This window comes from Saimiri boliviensis, chromosome 17 (assembly GCF_048565385.1).
Source record: "Saimiri boliviensis isolate mSaiBol1 chromosome 17, mSaiBol1.pri, whole genome shotgun sequence".
NCBI lineage: Eukaryota > Metazoa > Chordata > Mammalia > Primates > Cebidae > Saimiri > Saimiri boliviensis.
This window is the reverse complement of record NC_133465.1, coordinates 42,068,622-42,092,229: the sequence shown is the minus strand read 5'-3', so window position 1 is coordinate 42,092,229 and position 23,608 is coordinate 42,068,622. Positions and strand designations below refer to the sequence as shown.

The window sequence follows — 23,608 nt, the reverse complement described above, 5'->3', positions numbered from 1 at the left end:
GCAGGAGAATTGCCTGAACCCAGGAGGTAGAGGTTGCGGTGAGCCGAGATCGTCCCATTGCATACCAGCCTGGGAAACAAGAGCGAAACTCCGTTTCAAAAAAAAAAGATGTCTCTTCTCCTCTAAGAGAAGATAGGTAACCTTTTGCAAAGGGCAGTAAGGGGTGGTAGTAAGGAAGCTATCTAGATTTTCTCTCTCTTTTTTTTTTTGAGACATAGAGTGTTGTTTGGTCACCCAGGCTGGAGTACAGTGCACAATCTCAGCTCACTGCAACCTTTGCCTCCCATATTCAAATGATTCTCCTGCCTCAACCTCCCAAGTAGCTGGGATTACAGGCACATGCCACCATGCCTGGCTAATCTTTGTATTTTTAGTAGAGACAGGTTTCACCATGTTGGCCAGGCTAGTCGTGAAATCCTGACCTCAAGTGATCTGCCTGCCTCGGCCTCCCAAAGTGTTGGGATTACAGGCGTGAGCCACCGGCCTGGCTGCATTATTTAATAAACAAAACAACTAATCCTAAATTTTAAAAAGAAATGAATTCATCAAACCCATTCAGATTCAATGCCTAACATCATTTAGATGCAAGTGTTAACAAAAGGTTATTGAAAAAAGCACAAACATAATTGAAGCATGAGAAACACTTAAAATCAACATCAAGCCTCAAAATTATGAACAGACTTTTATTAAATTCACAAAATATTTACTAAGCACCTACTATGTGCCAAGTGCCACAGCCACAACTACAAGTGCAGTATAACAGGTAGGATTCCTGGTCTCAGAAGGCTTACAGTCTCACAATTAGTTTATAAAACAGAGTGTGAGCATTTGTTCTAGTTTGCTAGAAGTCCTAGTTTATAATTGTTTTCTCCCAGAATAATGCTAATAATGTCCCCTCACTTGTCTCCCAGTCTGGACAAGTTACATGGTTACTTTATTGATTTAATAAAAAAAAAAAAAAAAAAAAGGCCAGGTGCAGGGGCTCAGGCCTATAATCCCTGCACATTGGGAGGCCAAAGTGGGCAGATCACCTGAGGTCAGGAGTTCGAGACCAGCCTGACCAACATGGTAAAACCCCATCTCTACTAAGAATATAAAAATTAGCCAGGCATGATGGTGTGCACCCAATTCCCAGCTACTTGGAAGGTGGAGGCAGAAGAATCGCTTGAACCTGAGTGGTGGAGGTTGCATTGAGCCGAGATCACACCACTGCACTCCAGCCTGGGTGACAAGAGCGAAACTCCATCTCAAACAAACAAACAAACTACTATTCCTATAGGGCTACATGTTTGTAAAATGTATACTAAGTTTTTTTTTTTGTTTGTTTGTTTGTTTGTTTTTTTGTTTTTTTTTTTTTTTTGAGACGGAGTTTCGCTCTTGTTACCCAGGCTGGAGTGCAATGGCGCGGTCTCAGCTCACCACAACCTCCGCCTCCTGGGTTCAGGCAATTCTCCTGCCTCAGCCTCCGGAGTAGCTGGGATTACAGGCACGCGCCACCATGCCCAGCTAATTTTTTGTAAGTAGAGACGGGGTTTCACCATGTTGACCAGGATGGTCTTGATCTCTTGACCTCGTGATCCACCCGCCTCGGCCTCCCAAAGTGCTGGGATTACAGGCGTGAGCCACCGCGCCCAGGCCTAAGATTTTTATCTTTAGCTTCAAATTTATTTTAGACATTCTTCTCATTTTGATATGCACGCACATATTATATAATGAAAGCAAATATTGGCCTTAACTTAAAAAGAGGAAATTGACTCTGATTTTATCAAATCAAAATGTATACAAAGTAAATAAAATGAATTTTAAAAATCAAAATGTCAAAGACCAAGTCCCTTGAGGACAGGTAGCTCTTTTTAAACTACTACTTTAGCATTCCAGCTTGTGCCTACCTTAGTACTGAGAGCATACTATGGTTTCTAGATATTTCCCACTAAGGGAAACAGGGCAGGAAATGTACGAGTTTGGAATATCTTGTCATAATGGAAAGAAAGGAAGCTATCAAAGACTACCAGGACTGTGTCAAAAAGGGTGAGGAAACAGCCTGATAAATTTCTATCTGGCAAAGATAGGACAACTGAGTATCAAAGGATTAATAAGAGTTGTGAAATGAAACACACCAAATATGCTTCAATCCACTGGTCACCTGTATAGGATGCTGAGACAGCCAACTCATTCTTTTGAAAACAGGTAAATGAAGGACAAGAATCAGAACTATCAGATCTGTACCCTAAGGAAACTAAATCGTTGAGGGGAAATTTTATATAAGTATTCCAGCTAATAAGTGAAAAACAAATTATAGAATTAAATATTATTTTGCGGCCAGGCACAGTGGGTCATGCCTGTAATCCCAGCACTTTGGAAGGCCAAGGTGTGTGGATTGTCTGAACTCAGGAGTTTGAGACCAGCCTGGGCAACATGATGAAGCCCTACCTCTATCAAAAATACAAAAATTAGCTGGTTGTGGTGGCACACACCTATGGTCCCAGCTACTCTGGAGGCTGAGGTGGGAGGATCACTGGAGCCTGGGAGGTAGAGGTTGCAGTGAGCCGTGATTGTGCCACTGCACTCCAGCCTGGGTTGACAGAGTGAGACTCTGTCTTAAAATAGATACATATTAAAAAAATATATATATAATTTTGCAACCCCTAATGAATGAATAGATGTAGGCAAAAAGATCAATGACTCGAGAGAGATCCAAGATGGCTGATCACTAGCAGCTCGGGATTGTAGCTCCCACCGAAAACGCAAAGAACGAGAGGACGCCACACCTTCACATGAATTCTTGTTGCTCACGCACCAGGAGATTCCCAGCGGAGGAGCCCCACGGGTCGCCAGCGCGACTCTTGTGACCGGCGAGGCGGTTTTGCCGGCACCTCGGAGCGTCGGTTCTTGGTGAAGAGTCAGAAAAGCACCATCAATCTTAACGCCGCTGATTTGGTCGGCGCAGTGGGTTGCTCAGATTTCGGCGCTGAGAATCAATAAGTTGGACGTCCACTCAGAAACCCAATTACAAAGACGGTAATTATAAAGACCACAGATGGATAAATCTACAACGAAGGGAAGAAAACAGCCAAAAAAGTCTGAGAATACCCAAGATCAGAACGCCTCTCCCTCAGCAGGGGATCCCAGTTCCTCATCAGCAACGAAACAAGGCTTGATGGAGAACGAGTGGGTTCCAATTACAGAAGCAGGCTTCAAAACGTGGATAATAAGAAACTTCTGTGAATTAAAAGAACTTGTTCAAACACAATCTAAAGAAACTAAGAACGTTGAAAAAATGTTTGACGAAATGTCAACAAGAATACAAAATTTAGAGAGGAAAATAAGTGAATTGATGGAACTGAAAAACACAATACGAGAACTACGTGAAGTATGCACAAGTTTTAAAAGCCGAATTGATCAAGCAGAAGAAAGAATATCAGAGGTCGACGACCAACTCAATGAAATAAAACAAGAAGACAAGATTAGAGAAAAAAGGATAAAAAGGAATGAGCAAAGTCTCCAAGAAATATGGGACTATGTGAAAAGACCTAATCTACGCTTGATAGGTGTACCTGAATGTGACGAAGAGAATGAATCCAAGCTGGAAAATCTGCTTCAGAATATTATTCAGGAAAATTTTCCCAACTTAGTAAGGCAGGATAATATTCAACTCCAGGTAATACAGAGAACACCACAAAGATATTCCTCAAGAAGAGCAACTCCAAGGCACATAATCGTCAGATTCACCAGGGTTGAAATGAAGAAGAAAATACTAAGGGCAGCCAGAGAGAAAGGTCAGATTACCCACAAAGGGAAGCCTATTAGACTCACAGAAGATCTCTCAGCAGAAACCCTACAAGCCAGAAGAGAGTGGGGACCAATATTCAACATCCTTAAAGAAAAGAACTTTCAACCAAGAATTTCACACCCAGCCAAACTAAGCTTCATAAGTGAAGGTAAAATAAAGTTTTTTGCAAACAAGCAAGCACTCAGAGAATTCATCATCACCAGGCCTGCTTTACGAGAGCTTCTGAAAGAACCACTACACATAGAAAGGAACAAACAGTATCAGCCTTTCTAAAAAATACCAAAAAGTAAAGAACATCAATACAATGAAGAATTTACATCAACTAATGGGCAAAATAGCCAGCTAATATTAAATGACAGTATTAAACTCACATATATCATTATTAATTCTAAATTTAAATTGACTAAATTCCTCAATTCAAAGACAGGCAATCTGGACAAAAAACTAAAACTGTATGCTGCATCCAGACCCATCTCACATTCAAGGATACACAAAGACTCAAAACAAAGGATGGAGAGAGACTTACCAACCAACCAGAGAGCAAAAATAAATAAATAAATAAGCAGAAGTTACAATTTTTGCCTCTGATAAAATAGTATTTAAAGCAACAAAGATCAAAAGAAGCAAAGAAGGACATTATATAATGATAAAAGAATCAATGCAACAAGAAGAAGAGTTAAAGGTCCTAAAAATACACGCACCCAATACAGGAATACCCAGACATACAAGACTTATAAAGAGACTTAGACTCCCACACAATAATAGTGTGAGACTTCAACATTAATATTAGACAGATCAACGAGACAGAAAATTAACAACGATATCCAGGACTTGAACTCAGATCTGGAACAAGTAAACGTAATTAATATTTATAAAACTCTCCACTTTACACAAAATATACATTCTTATCAGTACCACATCATATCAACTTAGAAGTTTAAAAGAAATGTTGGTTGGCTCCTTGTTTGTTACTCTCTTCCCTCATTTTCTTTCATGTCTCCATTATTAAGGACAATTATAGGCATACCCATATTTAGACTGCATTCTAGCCCGGGCAGCAAAGCAATACCCCCATTCTCTCTCCCTCTTCCTCTTTCTCTTTCTTCCTCTTCTTTATTCTTTTTCTTATTATTCTTTTTCTCAAAAAAAAAAAAAAAATCGATGACTCATAACAATATCCAAAAAGAAACAACCAGCTTTTTTTTTTTTTTTTTTTTTTTTTTTTGAGATGGAGTTTTGCTCTTGTTACTCAGGCTGGAGTGCAATGGTGCGATCTCGGCTCACCGCAACCTCCGCCTCCTGGGTTCAGGCAATTCTCCTGCCTCAGCCTCCTGAGTAGCTGGGATTACAGGCACGCGCCACCATGCCCAGCTACTTTTTTTGTATTTTTAGTAGAGACGGGGTTTCACCATGTTGACCAGGATGGTCTCGATCTCTTGATCCACCCGCCTCAGCCTCCCAAAGTGCTGGGATTACAGGCTTCAGCCACCGCGCCCGGCTACAACCAGCTTTTATATCTCCTAGAATTATATACCACTACCTATTAAATAATCTTGCCCCATGTCTGCAAGAAAAATTGAACCTTTATTTGTTTATTTATTTAGAAACACAGTCACTCTGTCACCGAGGCTGGAATGCAGTGGCATGATCACAGCTTACCAGAGCCTCAATTTCCTAAACTCAATCACTCCTCTTACCTCAGCTTCCCAAACAGCTGGGACTACAGGCATGAATCATTACACCCAGCTAATGTTTGTATTTTTTGTAGAGATGGGAGTCTCACTATGTTGCCCAGGCTGGGCTCAAATAATCCACCTGCCTCAGCCTCCCAAAGTGCTAGAATTACAGGTGTGAGCCACCACTCCCTACCAAATCTTAATCTTATCAAGCCTATAGATCTAAAAAGCAATTTAGAGGAAATAAAAGGGATTGAGGAACATATCAAAGGACACCACAGTGGATATAATTAGCAAAATTCAGACTACAGAAAACTACACAACAAATGACTTGGATTCCTCAACAAAAAACTGCCAGGAGGCTGCACATGGTGGCTCATGTCTAACCCCAGCACTTTGGGAGGCCGATGTGAGAGAATCTCTTAAGACCAAGAATTCCGACTAGCCTGGGCAACAGAGTAAGACCCCACCTCTATTAAAAAAATTTAGCTGGGCATGGTGGTGTGCATGCCCCTGTGGTCCCAGCTACTTGGGAGGCGGAGGCAAGAGGATAACTTAAGCCTGCGAGATAGAGGTTACAGTGAGCCAAGACTGAGACTCAGACTGGGTGACAGATCAAGACTTTGCCTCAAAAAAAAGTAATAATAAAAACTAAAAACCTGCAAGGAGAGGGACAGAGAGGCAAAGGGGGAGGGGAGAGAAAGAAAACAAACCTACCCAATCACTTCTTTGGACTGTAATTCAAACAAACTGAAAAAATATATATTAGTTAACTGGGACAAATATACACTGACTGCATACGTAATGGTGCTCAGGGAGTTTTTATAAATAATATGATGTCTGGAATTGCTTTAAAATGCGAGGGGGCAGGTAAGGAAGTATAGTGAGTGTAGACAGACATAAGTAAGACTGGCCCATGTACTGATAATTGTTGAACCTGACAGATAGGTATATTAGGTTCATCATACTTTTCTCCTTACATTTTTATATTTGAGAATTTTTTTTTATTGAGACGAAGTCTCTCTGTGAGGCACAGGCAGAAAATTAAAAATTAGCTGGGTATGGTGGCAGGTGCCTGTGGTTCCAGCTACCTGGGAGGCTGAGGCAAGAGGATAACTTGAGCCCAAAAGGTCGAGGCAGCAGTGAGCTGTGATCACTGCACTCTTGCCTGAGTGACAGAGCAAGATGCTGTCTCAAGGGAAAGAGAGAGAGAGAGAGAGAGAGAGAGAGAGAGAGAGAGAGAGAGAGAGAGAGAGAGACATGGTCTCCCTATGTTGCCAGGCAGGGCTGGCCTCAAATTCCTAGGCTTAAGTTGTCCTCCTGCTTCAGCCTCCCAACTAGCTGGGAGGAAATACAGGTGCATATGCTACCATGCCTGGCTAAAAGTTTCTGGTATGACCAGGAGATTACAGAGGAAGTAAATTACAAGTGTGAAAACCCTTCCATATTAGAACCATATTTAGTTTTCAGTTTTTTTTTTTTTTTTTTTTTTTTTTGAGATGGAGTCTCGCTCTGTCACCCAGGCTGGAGTACAGTGGTGCAATCTCAGATCACCGTAACCTCTGCCTCCCAGGTTCAGGTGATTCTCCTGCCTCAGCCTCCCAAGTAGCTGGGATTACAGGTGTGTGCCAACACACCCAGCTAATTTTTGTATTTTTAGTAGAGATGGGATTTCACCATGTTGGTCTGCCCACCTCAGCCTCCCAAAGTGCTGGAATTACAGGGGTGAGCCACCGCACCCGGCCTAATTTTTTCTTTATACAACTTATATTTCATATCTTTAAAAGCTACAATATAGGCAATACAGTACATTTCTGACAATAAAACTTTAATCCCAAATACGCTAACTACATAATAATTAAAGGCATAAAAGAAAAATATGTTAGAAGTAAAATAGCTGGGTGTGGCAGCTTATGCCTGTAATCCCAGCACTTTGGGAGGCTGAAGCAGGCAGATCACTTGAACCCAGGAGTTCAAAGTCAGCTTGGGCAACATAATGAGACCCCATCTCTGCAAAAAATTAGGTGACAGTGGTGGCATGTTTCTGTGGTCCCAGCTACTCAGGAGGCTGAGGTAGGAGGATCGACTGAGCCCAGGAGTGTGGCTGCAGTGACCCATGTTCACACAACCGTATTCCAGTCTGGATGAGAGAGCCCTATCTAGGAAAAAGCAGCAAAAAAACTTGTCCAGTAAATTCATCACTCAGTCAGGATAGAATCCAACCTTCTAGACAGTAGCTACTATATCCTAGATATTAATTCACCTTTAATTTTTCAAGGACAAATAAAACTGAACCAAAAACTTCATCTTCATGTAGAACTTAACTATGTAGATCTGGCTACAGGCAAAAGTTTAGCTCATTACTGCTCAAGTGCATAGCCAATGTTTCACTAGCAGCTGGTAAAACATAAAGCTGCTTTAATTACATGGGTTCTCCAGCCGATACATTACACACCATGTTCTGCCACCTTTGTATCTACAGGTCCAACTAAAAGACCATTAGCCAAGCAAAATACACACACTTTTATAAAGAGAGACTTAAGGGTAAGCAGAAGACCATTTTGGATGGCTTTCTAAATGTGCTGTACTATAAGGTAACCAGGATTCTATTCTCACTCAGTCAGTGCAGTGATGCTCTTGTTACCAAGAGTACGTGGTCTAAAGCATTTCACTCTGTATAAAGATCAAATGTAATCACAGCCCATAACCACAGCTCTCACATTAAATAAAAGCCCACCTTCTTACTTCCCTGGCTTGTTCTCTGTATCCTGAGTCAAAAAATACTGGCCGGACACAATGGCTTGCACCTGTAATACCAGCACTTTGGGAGGCTGAGGCAGGCAGATCACTTGTGGCCAGGAGCTTAAGACCTGCCTAGCCAACATGGTGAAACCCTGTCTCCTCTAAAAATACAAAAATTAGCCAGGCATGGTGGTACCTATAATCTCAGCTACCCAGGAGGCTGAGGTGGGAGGATCACCTGAACCTAGGAGGCAGAGGTTGCAGTGGGCTGAGATTACGCCACTGCACTCCAGCCTGGGTGACAGAGCAAGATTCCATCTCAAAAGAACAAACAAACAGGCGGGGCATGGTGATCTGCACCTGTAATCCCAGCACTTTGGGAGGCTGAGGTGGGCAGATCACCTGAGGTCAGGAGTTCAAGACCACCCTGGCCAACATGGTGAAACCTTGTCTGTACTAAAAATACAGAAAATTGCCAGGTCAGCTATTTGGGAGGCTGAGGCGGCAGAACTGCTTGAACCCAGGATGTGGAGGTTGCAGTCAGCCAAGATCACACCACTGCACTTCAGCTTGACAATGCAAAACTCCGTCTCAAAAGAAAAAACAAAAAAACAAAAAAAATGCAGTGAGTTTGGATGCCATGGTTTGCCAGAGCAGGGTTTCTTTGCATTAGTAAATGTGGAATGAAAGATACCCAAGTACTACCGTATCTACAGTGGTATTCTGCCTTAAGTTCAGTAGCTTTTTCTCCTTGAAAAAGCTAAATACTTAAATACTTAAATTTTCTCAGAGCAAGACATGAAACCACCCTGCATAGAAGACTCTTGACTACTACTCTCAATTAACAGTTAATTTCCTAGCAAACAAAAGTTGGCTTTTTTTTTTTTTTTTTGAGACGGAGTTTCGCTCTTGTTACCCAGGCTGGAGTGCAATGGCACGATCTCGGCTCACCGCAACTCCGCCTCCTGGGTTCAGGCAATTCTCCTGCCTCAGCCTCCTGAGTAGCTGGGATTACAGGCACGCACCACCATGCTCAGCTAATTTTTTTTTTGTATTTTTTTTAGTAGAGACGGGGTTTCACCATGTTGACCAGGATGGTCTCGATCTCTTGACCTTGTGATCCACCCGCCTCGGCCTCCCAAAGTGCTGGGATTACAGGCTTGAGCCACCGCGCCCGGACTAAGTTGGCTATTTTCTATATACTAATAAATTTAGAGGCTTGTAACTATACTGAAAAGGGTACTATTGTGTAAGAACTATACTCATAGAAGTGATAAATCATGGTTCTGCATGGAATACAAGAAGGGTGGGGAAAATTCTGCCCTACCTTAAAATGGCCTTGGGCAGAACTATCTGTGAATGTCAAAAGATAACTCTTAAAGATATTAATGTCAAAAATAACTTATATTTGTTTAAACAAAAACGGAGATCCAGCTACATTAAATATAGTACATATATGTGTAGAATCTATGTTATAACCAAAGCTAATCCATGAACAGATATTCAAGCTTCAGAATAGACTTTAAAAGTTTAAGATGTTTCTTAAATAGCAAAAGGATATTAGTTGAAAAACTAATGAAATCTGAATTTTTTTTTTCTTTTTATATTTTATTTTATTTTATTTTTTAAAGATGGGGTTTCACCATGTTGGTCAGGCTGGTCTTAAACTCCTGACCTCAAGTGATCCGCCCGCCTCAGCCTCCCAGAGTGCTGGGATTACAGGCATGAGCCACTGCGCCCAGCCAAAATCTGAATTAAATATGAAGTCTAGTTAATAGTAATATACCAATGTCAGTTCCTTAGTTTTGAGAAACACACCATGTTTATGTAAGACCTTAACAAAAAATATCATGAAAAATTTATGGGTACAGAGTTGCACTCTCCTTGCAACTTTTCTGTAAATTTAAGATTATTCCAAAAATTTAAAAAAAAAATTGTAGGCCAGGTGCAGTGGCTTACACCTATAATCCTAGCACTTTGGGAGGCCGAGGTGGACAAATCACCTGAGGTCAGGAGTTCAAGATCAGCCTGGCCAACATGATGAAACCCTGTTTTTACTAAAAATACAAAAATTAGCCAGGCATGGTGGCACATGCTTGTAATCCCAGCTACTGGGAGGCTGAGACAGGAGAACTGCTTGAACCTGGGAGTCAGAGGTTGCAGTGAGCCAAGATCTCGCCATTGCACTCCAGCCCAGGTGACAGACACTCCGACTCAAAAAAAAAAAAAAAATTGTAAAGAGAATTTATTGCAATAGCATAAACTGAGTTATAATCAGTTCAATTAAAATATTTTCTTTGAGGATGCTTTATCAACTTACTTTTCTCAAAAGTGATACTTATAAAAAATGGCCAGACACAGTGGCTCACACCTGTAATCCCAGCATTTTGGGAGGCCGAGGTGGGCAGATCACCTGAGGTCAGGAGTTCAAGACCAGCCTGGCCAACATGGCGAAACCCTGTCTCTACTAAAAATACAAAAATTGGCTCACGCCTGTAATCTCAGCACTTTGGGAGGCCAAGGTGGGTGGATCATGAGGTCAAGAGATCGAGACCATCCTTGCCACCATGGTGAAACCCTGTCTCTACTAAAAATACAAAAATTAGCCAGGCGTGGTGGCACGTGCCTGTTGCCCCAGCTACTCGGGAGGCTGAGGCAGGAGAATTGCTTGAATCTGGGAGGCAGAGGTTGAAGTGAGCTGAGATCGTGCCACTGCACTCCAGCCTGGCACATGGCAACTGAACGAGACTCTGTCCCCAAAAAAAAAACAACAAAAATTAGCCGGGTGTGTTGGCGGGTGCCTATAATCTCAGCTACTCAGGAGGCTGAGGCAGGAGAATTGTCTGAACCCAGGAGGCGGAGGTTGCAGTGAGCCAAGATTGCTCCAGTCTGGGTGACAGAACAAGACTCTGTCTCAAAAAAATAAATAAATAAACTTTGATGTTTTAAAAACATTATCAGGCTTATTTGGTAAAGACTATCAATTAGCAAATGGACTTGGTTTTTTTCACCAGAATGTATGTACAAACACGTGTAAGTATGCTTTATGGCACAAATCCCAAATCGGCTAATGCCAAGAAAACCTGACTGACTTCTGACATTAACTAGCACAGCTAATTACAGATCATAACACTTTGGGAATTCAGCACTATTTTCCTAACTGTGAAATGTGCATATTTTTGGATGTAGCCACTGAGGAATTCATCACCAGAAGTATTAAAAAAGTGTATACAAAAGCATACATTATAGCATTATTTATTATAACATAAATAATGGTACACACAGGCACAGGCATACTGTGTAGCCATCTGAATTATGATGCAGATTTATAATAACTGACATAGAAATATGTCTATATAAAAAAAATTAAAGAACATGTGAGAATGGTGTCATGCAATTTCACTACTCAAAACCATGGACATACATATGCATATGTGCACTCATACTGAGAGATGTCTCAGGATAGAAGGCAGAGAAGACCCTACTTTCTTTTCTTCCTATTTTTCTAGAATCCTTAAGTAGTTTTTTTTAAAAAAATAAGCATGTAGGCCGATGCAGTGACTCACACCTGTAATCCCAGGACTTTGGGAGGCTTAGGTTGGAGGACTGCTTGATCTCAGGAGTTTGAGGCCAGCCGGGGCAATATAGTAAGATCCCACCTATATAGAAAAAAAAAAAATACAAAAATTAGCTGGTGCCATGGTACACATCTGTAGGCTCAGCTGCTCAAGAGGCTGAGGTGGAAGGATCACTTGAGCCCAGGAGTTCAAGGCTGCAGTGAGTTAGGATCACACCACTGAGATCACACCACTCCAGCCCGAGTGACAGCACAAGACTATCTCAAAAACAAAAAACAAACAAAAAGTTAGCCATCAGCCAAAAGGCCCCTAAGTTCACAGGTTGTCTATGTTAACTGCAACATTAGCAATATAATTTTAGCTTACAGATATATAACATACACTATCAAAATACTGTTTAACTCCAACAGACAAATTATAACTTAAAATATCAAGTCATTTCATATAAATTCCATTTGTAAATATATACACTACTAATAGTATTTGTACTTTAGCTGACATCAGTCAAGAGTTTTTTTTTTTTTTTTTTTTTTTTTTTTTTTGGTACAAGCAAACAAATCCCTCTTCTTCTTGCCAAGGACTAACCTTTCCATATCAATGAATTTGGGAGCTGAGAGAACTTATAATGTAACCAAGACAACTCTATTATATGAGAGATGAGGAAACAAGAGGTTCAGAAAAGTTAAATGGCTCCTCTAAAGTCAGCAGCTAGCTAATGGCAGAGCTGGGCCTAGAACCCAGATTTTTCTTATAAGACTCAAAATGAAGTATTCCTACATAAAAAGATTAACAATATCAACTGCTGACAAAAATGTGGAACAAGTAGAACTTTTCATGTCTTTCCAGTGAGGATGCAGAGTTTGGTAATATCTTGTAAATTAAACATACATACCATATGACCTAGCAATCCCACTCCTCGGTATTTACCCTTGAGAAACAAAACTTATTTTGCCCCAAAACTTGCCATGAATGTTTATAGTGGCTCCGTTCATAATCACCCAAAACTGGAAGCCAAACGTCCCTCAAATGGTTAAGGATATAATTGATCTGTGGTAAATCCATACAAAGGAGTATTACCAGGCAATAAAAAGGAACAAACTATTGATAAACACAAATACGTGGATAAACCTCAGCAGCATTACTATGAGTAAAAGAAGCCAGTCTCTAAAGGTTACATACTATGAGTCCACATCACATTCTGTAAAGGACAAAACTATAGTGACAACAAATCAATAGTTGCCCAGGGTGAGGGGAGGGTATGACTGCAATGGGACAGTGGAAGGGAGTTACTTGGAGTGATGGAACTATTCTGTGTCCTGACTGGTGGTGGTGGTAGTTACACAAACTGATATTCACAGAACTGCATAAATATCAAAATGTCAATTTTACTGTATATTAATTAAAAATTTAAAATATTTACTCAGTCTCTGGTTTCTAAAAGCCACATATACTGATAAATACAAATTTTTCTTTTTTTTCGAGGCAGGGTCTCACTCTGTCACCAGGCTGGCACGCAGTGGCATGATTCTGGCTCAGTGCAGCCTCTACCTCCTGGGGTCAGGTGATCCTCCCACTTCAGCCTCCTGAGTAGCTGGGACTACACCATGCCTGGCTAATTTTTTGTTTTTTTTGTAGAGACAGGTCTCACTATGTTGCCCAGGCTGGTCTCAAACTTCTAGGCTCAAGTGATCCTTCCACTTCGGCTTCCCAAAGTGATGGGATTACAGGTGCGAGACACTGCACCCAGCCAAATTCTATTTTTTATTTTTTTAGACAGAGTCTCACTCTGTTACCCAGGCTGGAGTACAGTGACATAATTTCTGCTTACTGCAACCTCCACCTCCTGGGTTCAAGTAATTCTCATGCCTCAACCTCCCGAATAGCTGAGGCTATCGGCATGAGCCACTACGCCTAGCTAATTTTTGTATTTTTAGTGGAGACAGAGTTTAACCACATTGGCCAGGCTGGTCTTGAACTCCTGGCCTCAAAAGATCTGCTCACTTCGGCCTCCCAAAGTACTGGGATTATAGGCGAGAGCCACGGTGCCTGGCCTAAATTAATTTTTCAATTAGTAAAATAAAATAGTTTCAGTGAGTCTTTTAAAAAAAAATCTCAATGCCAGCCAGGCATATGGTGTCCCTGCAGTCCCAGCTATTTGGGAGGCTGAAGGAAGACTGCTCGAGCCTAGGAGTTGAAGGCTGTAGTGTGCTATGAACAGCCACTGCACTCTAGCCTGGGCAACATAGCGAGATCCAATCTCTATAAACAAAACAAAACTCAATTCCAAGAAAAGAACAATTTGACCTGGCAAATTAAGAAAACCTCATTTTGTCTCAATTTTCCTGTTAGCAAAATGCGGATGATAACAGTATCAAGCTCACAAGGTTATGAGATTAAGTTGTCAATGCTATGTAAAGGTTTGTTAAATATACACATATACACCGAATACATAACTTTGGGTATAGAAATAAAAGACAAACTGGGTATGGTGGCTCACACCTGTAATCCCAGCATTTTGATAGGCCAAAGCGGGTGGACTGCTTGAGCTCAGGAGTTCAAGACCAGCCTGGGCAATATGGTGAAACCCCATTTCTACAAAAAAACAAAAACGAAAATTAGCCAGGCATGGTTGTGCATGCCTGTAGTCCCAGCTACTTGGGGGCAGGAAGGGTAAGGCAGGAGGATTGCTTGAGCCAGGAGGTGGATGTTATAGTGAGCCAAAATCGTATCACTGCACTTCAACCTGGACGAAAAAGTGAGACCCTGTCTCAGAAGAGAGAGAGAGAAAAAAAAAAAGAAAGAAAAGAAAAAGAAAGACAACTCCAATCAAGAAACTCCCAGGCCGGGCGCGGTGGCTCAAGCCCGTAATCCCAGCACTTTGGGAGGCCGAGGCGGGTGGATCACAAGGTCAAGAGATCGAGACCATCCTGGTCAACTTGGTGAAACCCTGTCTCTACTAAAAATACAAAAAATTAGCTGGGCATGGTGGCGTGTGCCTGTAATCCCAGCTATTCAGGAGGCTGAGGCAGGAGAACTGCCTGAACCCAGGAGGCAGAGGTTGCGGTGAGCCGTGATCGCGCCATTGCATTCCAGCCTGGGTAACAAGAGCGAAACTCCATCTCAAAACAAAAAACAACAACAAAAACAAAAAAAAAACTCCCAAGTTTTGTCCCTATGGAGAACCAGATTCTGACACTGCTTTTTGGATACAGCTGTTTCTGAAATACAGTCCAAGTCCACAGTCTGATTTTCAAAGAGGTCCACTAATAAGTTCTTGCTTTTTTTTTTTTTTTTTCCTTTGAGACAGGGTCTAGCTCTGTTGCCCAGGCTGGAGTGCTATGGCACAAGCATGGCTCACTAGTCTTGAACTTTTGGGGTTAAGTGATCCTCCAACCTCAGCCTCCTGAGTAGCTGGGACTACAAGCATGCAGTACTACACTCAGCTTCTTTTTTAAGAGACAGGGTCGCCGGGTGCAGTGGCTCACGCCTGTAATCCCAACACCTTGGGAGGCCGAGGCGGGTGGATCATGGGGTCAGATCGAGACATCCTGGTCAACATGGTGAAACCCCGTCTCTACTAAAAAAAAAATGCAAAAAATTAGCTGGGCTTGGTGGCGTGTGCCTGTAGTCCCAGCTACTCAGGAGGCTGAGGCAGGAGAATTGCCTGAACCCAGGAGGCGGAGGTTGCGGTGAGCCGAGATTGCACCATTGCACTCCAGCCTGGGTAACAAGAGCGAAACTCCGTCTCAAAAAAAAAAAAAAAGAGACAGGGTCTCACTATGTTGCCTAGGCTGGTCTAGAACACCTGGGTTAAAGTGATCCTCCTGTCTCAGTCTCCCAAAATGCTAGGATTATAATTGTATTTTTATTCTGTAACTACTCTACACACAAAAATTAATTTTCAAACCAGCCTCTGTATTAAAGGAGGCTATATCATAGAGTTGAAAAATCTCTTTCTGTATATTCTTTAGTCCTCTCAGTTCTACCTCACATGATGAACAGGTAGATGATGTGTGAATATGTAAGCAATAGAAGGTATATTACCTCTTAGAAGACCATAGCTTTAAATGGTAGATAAAATGGAATCCAATCTTAACCCTTTCTAGAATGTCAAGTCTTTTAAGGACTACCTCTATATGGAATAAGTCAAGTCATAAGTATTATGATTTCCTTCATACCACATTTCTTAGCTTTCTACTTCAAATCTATACCTCTAAGCAGAGTTTTTAATTTTATCAATCCCTTCTACCCTCTTTTAATCCAATAGGCATCTGTCTAACTACTTCAAGAATATATTTTTTGTTAAGCACTATATAGGGCAGTGGTTTTTTTCGAAATGTCTGTCCCAACCCAATTTTTCTAAATGAAATAAAACAGAATAAAAACTCTAACAGACTACCTCACAGTTAATAAAGGTAAGTACTGTCTCAAAGTTTTTGTTTCAGTTGTGGGTGTAGGTATGAATGCGAATATGTGTGGGCATGCATGCACTGCTTCTTACTGTGGATCACAGTCAAAAAGTTTGAGAAATACTGCTAGAGGGAATTAAATAAACAACAGTTCTAGATTTAGAACAGTCCAGCTCTGCAAGAGTTGGCTTCTATGGACATATTTAGTACACAGTGCACCACCTGGCCTTAGAGACATAAATCATCTTTAAAGAAATAAAAAATATCTAACTTTCCATACGAGGTGATGAAAGGATTGAGGAGATTGGAAGGCAGAGCAAGCTACCTTTTGGATATTAATTATAATACCTGACAAATTAGAACAGATACAGAAATGTTTATTTCTTTACCATAATCCAACATGAGGAAATTAGCCATTTGAAATTAGATAATTTCTACTACGCACATCACTTCCAAATTTTAATTTAAACATTTTCTCACTTAGCAATAGTTTCTTAATTTATTATATTATACAAGCTTTAAATATATCTCAAAGAACCAAATTACATTCTGTTAGAGCAGGATAAGATACATATTAAGATCACAAAAACTGTAAAAGAGAAAAAGAGGGAAAAAATATATCTGCTTTAAGAAAATTATACTGTTAATTCTCTGCTATGTAATATATAAAAAGGTTTTTTCTCTTTGTGAATAACCTTTCAGATAAAAGCTATATTCCAAGATAATTTGGCTTCAGGCACCAGCAGACTATAAACAACTTATTTTTAAAAAGACTCATGCCTGTAGTCCCAGATACTCAGGAGAATCAGGCAGGAGAATCCCTTGAACCTAGTAGGCGGAGGCTGCAGTAAGCCGAGATCACACCACTGCACTCCAGCCTGGGCATGGAAGCAAGATTCCATCTCAAAAATAATTAAACAAATATTTGTCTGCTAAAACTTATTCTAAAATCTTTATATCTAAAACACCAATACTATTCTGAAAATTGCCTAGCTTATTTCTTTTTTTCTTTTTTGAGCTGAAGTATCGACTGTCACCAGGCTGAAGTGCAGTGACACAATCTCAGCTCACTGTAACCTCCACCTCCCAGGTTCAAGCCACTGTCATGCCTCAACCTCTCAAGTAGCTGGAATTACAGGTGTGAGACACCATGCCCAGCTAATTTGTTTTATATTTTTAGTAGAGATGCGGTTTCACCACATTGGCATGGCTGGTCTCGAACTCCTAACCTTGTGATCCGCCCACGTCGGCCTCCCAAAGTGCTGGGATTACAAGGCATGAGCCACCTCACCCAGCCACCTCAGCAGTTATTAAAGACCATGGCTACATACAATTACATACATACAATTCCATCGACCAACTGATTGACAGGTCTTCCAAATTCTAAAATATTCAAAACAAGATGAACTATTTTAAGTTCTTTATGTTGCTATTTTGTTTAGATTTGGGGGGTTCTAAAAAGTTTAAATATATGTTACTTGTAAAAGTTACATTAAGTAAAAAAGTTTTCATAATTAATTCAGGAGGGATTGTGATTTCAATATCATGAAATGAGACAGCATAAGAAAAAATTTGGCTGGCACGGTGCCCCACACCTGTATTTCCAGCACTTTGGGAGGCCTAATTCCTTGTTCTTGGTACTGATTATACAGAGAAAATTCATCAAGCTGTATAACTATTATTTCCCTACTGTTCTGTAGGAAGTTAGTTAGGTTCCCTTGAATCCCAAAAACAGAATCAAAATTCCCAAGTTGTAAAGTATAAACGTATTAAAGACTATATTCTGCACTAGCATTAAAAGGCAAAATGAAGAACCCCACACTGTGTATCTTTATTTAACGCAGCTAAGAGTCATAACCCTCTGACACCACATGCACAGTAAAGATCAAGAAATCAGGCTGTGGAGCCATTCTTTCCCATTTCTGTTCTCTCTCAACAATCACGTCTCGCCACACACTCAATGGTTTATCAAGGAACTAACAGAAGAAACCAGCTATCTGCTAGGCCATCTGACTTCAGTAAACTGGGGAAAAACAGTTAAAAACAAAAACAAAACACAGGCCAAGGCGCAGTGGCTCATGCCTGTAATCCCAGCACTTGGGAGGCCGAGCCAGGTGGATCACCTGAGGTAAGGAATTCGAGACCAGCCTGGTCAACATGGCGAAACCCCATCTCTACTAAAAATAGAAAAATTAGCTGGGAATGATGGCAGGCACCTGTAATACCAGCTACTTAGGGGAGGCTGAGGCATGAGAATCACTTGAACCGGGAGGTGGAGGCTGCAGTGAGTCGAGATCACACCACTTCACTTCAGCCTGGGGGATAGAGCAAGACTGTCAAATAAAAAAACCACCCCTCCCCATAAAAAAAAATTTACTTAGCAAAATGTATGATGGTAATTCAATCACCCAAAATTTGTTTGTTTAGTCATTCCGGGCTCACATAGCATTAGGACTGTTATACATTCTGGCCAAATTAAGTTTTTTCAGGTATACCGCAAAATCTAAGGTGAGTCAAAGACCATTATATGCCAATCCCTCTTTATCAGCAATCCAATACTAGTGACTGAGTCCACTGATGGGCAAGCCAGTAGGTGCTCAATAATCAAAGAAAACAAGGATTAGCAGATTGTCCTGAGGTAAATCCTACTGTATTACTAATGTGCCTACCTTATCTGAAAAGTCTCTAGGTAGCTTTTGTGGGCTCACAGACTTACTACAATGTTATCCTGCAAAAATGACAGAATAATTTAATTCTATAGTAACCTAAGAAATCCTATTTTAATTAGACTGAGGTGTCTAAGAAATGACCCCAAAAAAATCCTATTTAAAAAGCTGTATGCATGGAATAAAACCATATACATGGCCCTAATTGAATTTACTTTTCAAGGTAATCATTTGAACTATGTTTAAAAAATGAAAAAGATAATGTCATCTTTACCATAACGCTGCCATTTTGGTTAAAAAACAGAAGAAGGAACTACACATACAATCTACAGGCCTAAAACAGAGTTCATAAAATCTGACAGGTAAAGGGACCTTACTTTTCTTTCCTCCCCTTGCCAAAGTAAAAATTCATAAAGTGCTCAAACCTATAGCAGTTTATAATCAAAATCTCGGAAGAGGAATGGAAATTGTATTAGATAAAATGTTCACTAGGATTTTTAAAAATCAAACATAACTACTATATAAACAAACAGATTAACTAAAATAAGCAACTGATATCACCACTGATTCTACAAAGCACTTTACTGCTTGCATTAACCATGAAAATTTATACAAGGGTTTGCACGTGATTCAACTCTGGACACAGAACCCATTGAGATACGTTAATGTCCTAAAACACCCCTTTCACCACATAAGCTCTGAATAGGCTTAAAACAAGCACAGCCTGTAAGTTAGCACTGTAGAATTTGGAGCTAGATTTTATTGTCCCCACCAAGTTCAGCCAGCCATAGAGCAACAAATCAAAGTTCCAATAAGCACATCGCACCTGCGACTCAGGTACGCTCCAAGTCAAATATTTGCAATTTTTTCTTCCCAAATCTGCACAAATGAAAAAACACAGATCACAGTGCCAGACTTCTAAATCTTGTCATAAGACAGAATGATCTGTAGTTTTAATCCAACATGCTCCGTATCCTAACATGTATTGAGTCTCTAATATGATCATATGCCAGGACCTGCTAGGCATTTGCATAAATGATCTCTAACCCTCATAACAAATCCCATTCTGCCGATGAGGAAACTGAGGCCAGAGAGGTCAAGGTGACTTGTTCAACATCATAATGCCAGTAAATGGTGGAGCAGGGGTTTTAAATCCAGTTCTGCCTGGCTCCAAAGCACCATTTCCCTGAGCCTTCTTCAGCGAAAGTCACTAACCACAGCACCAGTTCACCTCTATCGAAGTAAATTGAAGTGGGATTGTCTGAAATGATGACAGCAGCTGAGAAAAATATCACACCCAAAATGGTAGGACAAGACCCAAGACTTCACAACAGGGAGATGAAGTCACATCCTTTAGAGTAACTAGTTTTAAAGGCGATGGTTCAAAATACAAGACAATCCACTTTGTGTGTTTTTTCTTTTTGATTGTCTTGAAACTGACTTTTTGATAACAAAGGAAATGAAACTCAAGAGTATATTCACATTTTTTGGGGTAAAATTATCTGAAATCCTCAAGAAAAGGATGACTTTAGAAGTTCACATTATAGTTTACCTCTTCGCTAGGCTGCAGACACTCAAACAAAATCACATAGGTAGCATTACTAATCAACTTCTTTTTCCTACAGACTTGAAAAGTATTTTCTTACCACAATACGAGATTACTTCCCATACTTAGAACAAAAATGGAAACAGCTCTGGGTGTTACGAATCAGATCTTGAGACCACAGTTGCAGAAAGTAGGTGCTGCTTCCCTTGAGTAGGAGCTGCTGATCTGAAACCTCCTAAAGGAAGGGTGTCTGAAGAAGAGTGTTGGAGAAACTAAAGCAAGCTGTTTGTATTAATGAGAGTGAGCTGCTGGCACCACTACTCCTCAAGTGTTTCACTGCTATGCAATTGTTTTCCAGCTTCCAAGTTCTGAATTTGGCAGGGAGGGAATGCTGTTCTCACAGCCCTATGTGTTATATGATCAGCTGCTCTATGGTGTGTGGGTGTTTAACTAGGTAAGTGACTGGTTAGAAGAAGTTCCGCAATACTAAATCACGGAAGCACACTGTCCTCTGAGATTTTAATGGTCAGTATACTACAAAGTATTTGCAAAGAAAAATAAACTATTTGCAACTTTGAAATGGTTTGGGTTTAGGATAGGCAAATGATTTCTGACAGTAAAACTTGAGGTGTGACATGAACAAAAAATATAACTTGTAATATACGGCACTGCCAGCATGTTTATGAGATAATAAAAAACGCAATATTTGCAACTTCAGCATGCTTTCAAACTTATAAATGCTATTCTTCAGGTGTATGGAACAGGTTCCATGCAATATTTCAAGGCTCCCTTGCCTTCCAAAGTGCCAGTTAATATCATAAATTCCTTAGCTTCTCAGAACCCACCCCCGCCCAATGCAAAAAATACTAAGGTCTCAAAGGATTCTTTAACCGAAAAATAATGTCAGAATCATAAGCTCCTAGAGAGCCAGGACTGTGCTTAAAGTTACTACCAAGCTCACCACCATCACAAGCTGGAATAAATATCTCTTGATTGCAATACGACCAAAAGGCAAAAGCTGGGTGCAGAGCAATTGAAACAAAAATAGCTGATATTTATCACCTGCTTATTAATAGTATGGCGCAAAGTTCATCCTTGGTTCCAGATTCCAAACATGGAGGCTGAATTCCCTAACTACAATGAAAATCCTTCCATTAAAACAAAATTTCAAAATGAATGATTTTGATGGCACTATCGCCGTTAAGACACGAAATCACAGTTAACAAATTTGGGCAAAAAAATCCTTTTTATGGGGCAGGTACACCACTATGAGAATGATATAGCCTTCTTTTAAGAGATCAGATCAACTTCAGTCAACACATAAAGATTCAGTATAGGCATTATAAAAAAGACCTTGGACTTTGCTGTTGAAATTGGCTACATTTAGAATCTGGTTCCAGGAACATACATTGCCAATTGATCAAGTCGAAAAAAATTATTTTGACTCTAGTTTTAACTTTTTCTGAAAGACTCTCACATACATTTCCTTTTTACAGGAAGACAAGGAAATAATTTACAAATACCTAATTTATCCTATCCAAAGAACAAAACACAAGGTTACACGCATAAGCTACTTTGCTGTTTATTGCTCAGGGCCAGACAATTCTAATCCTTTAAAAAAAACTAACCAACTAAACGAAACACACAACTCAGGTTCCTTTCACTTTTGCATAACAGATCTTAACCTAAAGTCCCAGGATCAGCTTCAAGTTGACTTAGTGGCATACAAAATTATGTGTCTATTTAATGGAGAAGACGGCTCTAAAGTCTTCCATGACCCCAAACAAAGATTACCAACCCCTGAAGAAGACAGTTCCAAGATCACTAAAACTTAGTCAATAGTTTAAACAAAATGATCCTAAAAATAGTATCTATCTGAATACTGTGGACGGTCCTGATAGAAACAACCAAGCTGCCTGCCACCACTGACAATCAGTGTCAAGCCCCACTCACAAAGCAGCTCCACTCGGCAACATCACCTGTGTTCAGCTCAGACACCACACATCCCAGCAGCAGCAGCTCCTCAGTCCCTAAGCGCACACGTTGTCAACAAAGCATGTGCTAGTTGCCATTCCCAGAACAATACGGGCCTGGCCATCCTCTGGGGGGGGAAAAAAACACACATTCTTTCCTGAATACTACCCTACAAATACACTATGCCTTCATCATAGATGCCACACATTACAACAAAATAGGTGAAACTCGCACACACCGTTATCTAATTAACTGGGAAAAAAGCATTACTCAGGTGTTCCTGAGGGTCCACGGGAATGCATATAAGAGAAACACTATCATAATGATGCTTGAACACGGGGATAATCTGGGGGCAAAGACAGACTCACGCAGGAACACCCCGAGAACGTGGATGTGGAAAGCACCCTTCTCCAAAGGCACAAACACATTCCTTTGATTGGCACAAGCCATTTCTGACAATGGATCCGCGGTGACAGGGGCTGCTCCGCAATCAGGAAGTGAGTGTATGAGTGTGTCTGTGTGTTGTGGGGGAGGGATGCACTGATGTGATCAAAGCTGGACCTTTTCAGAGAAGGTCTCGAATCCTGAAGACAGACTTCGAGGTGAGGCAGGGGCATTTATCATTTCTAGGGGAGACATCCCCGGACAATGAACATGTTACGTGGAGATGTAAAGGGGTGTCACTACCTTTGGTGTCTCGGATCTAAGAATCTTCAGCAGAGCCTGATTGGAGGGGAGGAGGAGGTGGGGGTGGAGAAAGGTCTGCATTACCCACTGGGGTGAGCGTGGGGCTGCCGGTGGCGGGTGTACATCAGATGCATTTTATCTGCTGGCGGCACAATACTCCCGGGGTTGGAGGTTTGGGTGCAACCGCAGGGCGGAGGAGGCAGTGGGTGCAAGCCACCAGCTGCAGGGCAGGAGAACGCTCGCAGGAGGACCGGTGCAAACCTCCTCTCGGCCCGCTAACCCGTGCCGACCCAACCTCCCCTCAGGCCTCGGGACGAGCGGATCCGCTGCAAAACTGCAGCCAAGCCCGGGTCCGGGAGCGAGGGCGCGAAAGGCCAGGAACCGGGCGCCCCCGGCCCAAGCTAGGTGCCCAAGGAGCGCAGCGCCCGGGGCCTCCCCGCCGGATGGGGGCTGCTCCGGCCTAGCGCACGCAGCTGCCTGGGCGAAGGGTTACGCCGGCCCCCGGAGCCCGGGCCGGCCCGGCGGGCGGCGGAGAGGAAG

At 41.3% G+C, this 23,608-nt stretch overlaps 1 protein-coding gene across 2 annotated transcripts in view; it reads right to left on the bottom strand.

Annotated features, from left to right (window-relative positions):
* ZNF652 (zinc finger protein 652) overlaps nt 1–23,608 on the bottom strand; it is a 75,283-nt gene that overhangs the window by 51,304 nt on the left and 371 nt on the right. Inside the window, exon 1 of one of the 2 annotated variants that reach the window (XM_010341870.3) lies at nt 11,777–23,502. The exons of the other annotated variant lie outside the window; for it this stretch is intronic. The gene's annotated coding sequence lies outside the window, so the exon portion shown is untranslated. Of the gene's footprint in view, nt 1–11,776; nt 23,503–23,608 lie in introns of those variants that run through there. 2 annotated transcript variants of the gene reach the window in all.